A 2,885-nucleotide genomic window follows, 5' to 3' on the forward strand; every position below is an offset into this window, starting at 1 on the left:
CTCCTCTTTTTTTCTTCTTCCTCTTCTTTTTTTATCCTCTTCTTCCTCTCATGTTCGAGAGGATCGCCGAGGGGTCGGGAGGTTGCCTAGTGTCAAAGGATTCAACAAAACCATGTCTTCATCATTAGGCGAAAGTAACAGGTGCATGATGGTACGAAGCTCTCCAAAGTTATTTTGGAACGAAGTCCCAGATAAGACAATTCACTTTTTGGTACAAAGTTCAGCAAGAACCTTCCAAATATCGTTATTTGGAAGGCCTTTGCTGAAATTCATACAAAAGGCAAATTATCCTATCCGGGACACCATTCCAAAATAACTTTGGAGGACTTCGTCATGCCCTGGTTACTTCCGGCTAATGATGAAGCCATGGATTTCTTCAATACTTTGACACTAGGAAACCTCTCTCGACCCCTTGGCGATCCTCGACCCCTCGAACCCTCGACGACCCTGGAACCCTCGACCCCTAGACGACCCTGGAACCCTCGACCCTCGATCCCTCGACCCTATAGAACCCTCGAAGAAAGGAATAGCTAGAGGAGAAGATTGAAGAAAAAAAGAAGAAAAAAAAGAGGAGAAGAAGAAAGGAATAGTGGAGAAGAAGAGAAAATAGAATATTCTATTTTCTCTTCTTCTCCACTATTCCTTTCTTCTTCTCCTCTTCTTTTTCTTCTTTTTTCTTCTTCTTATTTATTTCTCCTTTTCTTCCTCTCCTCTTGTTCTTTCTTTCCTCTTCTTATTTTCTTCTTTCCTATCCTTCTTTTCCTTCCTTTCTTAATATCACTTAGCAAATGAACTAACCTAAAATGCAACAAACATAAAATGCACTAAATCGATCAACTAACCTAAAATCAGTGATAAAATGCACTAACCTAAAATTGATATCTACTAACAACTTAAAAAAATTAATACATATATGAAATAATGCATATATGAAAAAAAACATCATCATATCATCAACAGAAAAAATAGTATTTTTTTTCTAAAAATCTATCTTTTTAGCACATACATATACTCATACATCATCATATACTCATACATATACTTATACATATACATATAATCTGCACGAAAAAAACATATATGTGTTTGCAAAAAAGGGGGAAGACGGGGGCGGTGCCGGCCCAGACCACAGCGAGGCAGAGGCGACGACGGCGCGGGGCAGCTGGGGCGCGGCGAGGCAGAGGCGGGGCGGCGACGGCGTTGGGGCGCGACGGCGTCGGGGCGGCGCGGGACGTCGTCGGAGGCAGGGCGACGACGGCGACGGCGAGGCGCAGAGGGGCAGCCTGGCGGCGTCATCGGGGCGCGATGGAAGAACTGAACGAAAATTTTCACAAGTCTTGCTTATATAGACGGCGCATTGGTCACGGTTCGTGGCACCAACCGTGACCAATGCCCCCCTTTAGTCCCGGTTGATGCCATCAACCGGGACCAAAGGCCTTGTGCTGCCCCGCGCCCAAATGTTTAGTCCCACCTTGCTAGTTGAGAGGGAGCCGCACCTGTTTATAAGGTGCGGTGCGCCTTCACTCTCGAGCTCCTCTCTAAAGCAGGCTTCCGGGCCTAACCATGCAATGTGTGCCTGTGGGCCTACTGGGCCTCCTGCGGGCCTGAATCCTGGCCCATGGTAGGGTTTCTAGTCGTATTCAGGCCGTGGGTGCCCAGTAGGTGGCACTTTTTTTTTGTTTTTTTTGTTTTTTTGTTTCTACTTACAACAAAATACTTATTGTTGCTATATTTATTTTTTTTCCATTTTTTTGTTTTGTTTTCTGTATTATTTATTTTCTTTTGTTTTTTACTTTATTTTTTAATTCTTTTTGCTTTTAGTTTTAGAAAAATTATAAAATTTCTGTTAGTGCCATTAGTTTTCAAATTTGAAAACACTTTTTTTGTTTTTTTTGTTTTCTTTGTTGCTTTATTTATTTTATTTTGTTTCTACTTACAACAAAATCCTTATTGTTGCTATTTTCATTTTTTTTCCAGTTTTTTTGTTTTGTTTTCTGTATTATTTATTTTCTTTTGTTTTTTGCTTTATTTTTTTTAATTCTTTTTGCTTTTAGGTGAGCAAAATTATAAACTTTCTGTTGCTTTATTTATTTTATTTTGTTTCTACTTACAACAAAATACTTATTGTTGCTATTTTTTTCCAGTTTTTTTGTTTTGTTTTCTGCATTATTTGTTTTCTTTTGTTTTTTGCTTTAATTTTTAATTCTGTTTGCTTTTAGGTTAGCAAAATTATAAACTTTCTGTTAGTGCCATTAGTTTTAGAAAAATTATAAACTTTATATTAGTGCCATTAGTTTTCAAATTTGAATAGTTAAAATTTGAATTCTTTGAAAATTGTTTGATTCACAAGTTTGTGATTAACTTACTAAAAAATGAGAATAGATGCGCTTATAGAGAAAATTCAACCTAAATTCCTAGTAAATTTCTATGAATTTCAGAGAAATTTACTATGAATTTAGGTTAAACTTTTCTCTATTAGGGCATCTATTTTCACTTTGAGAGGAGCTCAACAAGGCAGAGAGGGAAGGGCTTATAAACCAGTGTGAGCCCCTTCGGTTGGCGAGGTGGGACTAAACTCTGCCCGCAACGAGGGCCAACCCTTTAGTCCCGGTCTGTGGCACAAACCGGGACTAATGGTCATGGGCCAGGGGCGAGGAGCAAAATTATAAACTTTCTGTTAGTGCCATTAGTTTTAGAAAGTTGAAAGTTGGCATGGGCCAGGGACTAATGGTCATGGTATTACGAGGGCCAAACCATAAGACATGAAAGCATTTCAAATGAACTCTGAAAAAGTTGAAAGTTGGCATGGTATCATAATTTCACCCACATAGCATGTGCATGTACAAAACGGACAATGGTAGCATGTTCGTGTGTTACAAAGTTGG

Source organism: Triticum urartu, chromosome 5A (genome assembly GCF_056163025.1).
Source record: "Triticum urartu cultivar PI428250 chromosome 5A, HENAU_Tu73, whole genome shotgun sequence".
Taxonomy (NCBI): Eukaryota; Viridiplantae; Streptophyta; class Magnoliopsida; order Poales; family Poaceae; genus Triticum; species Triticum urartu.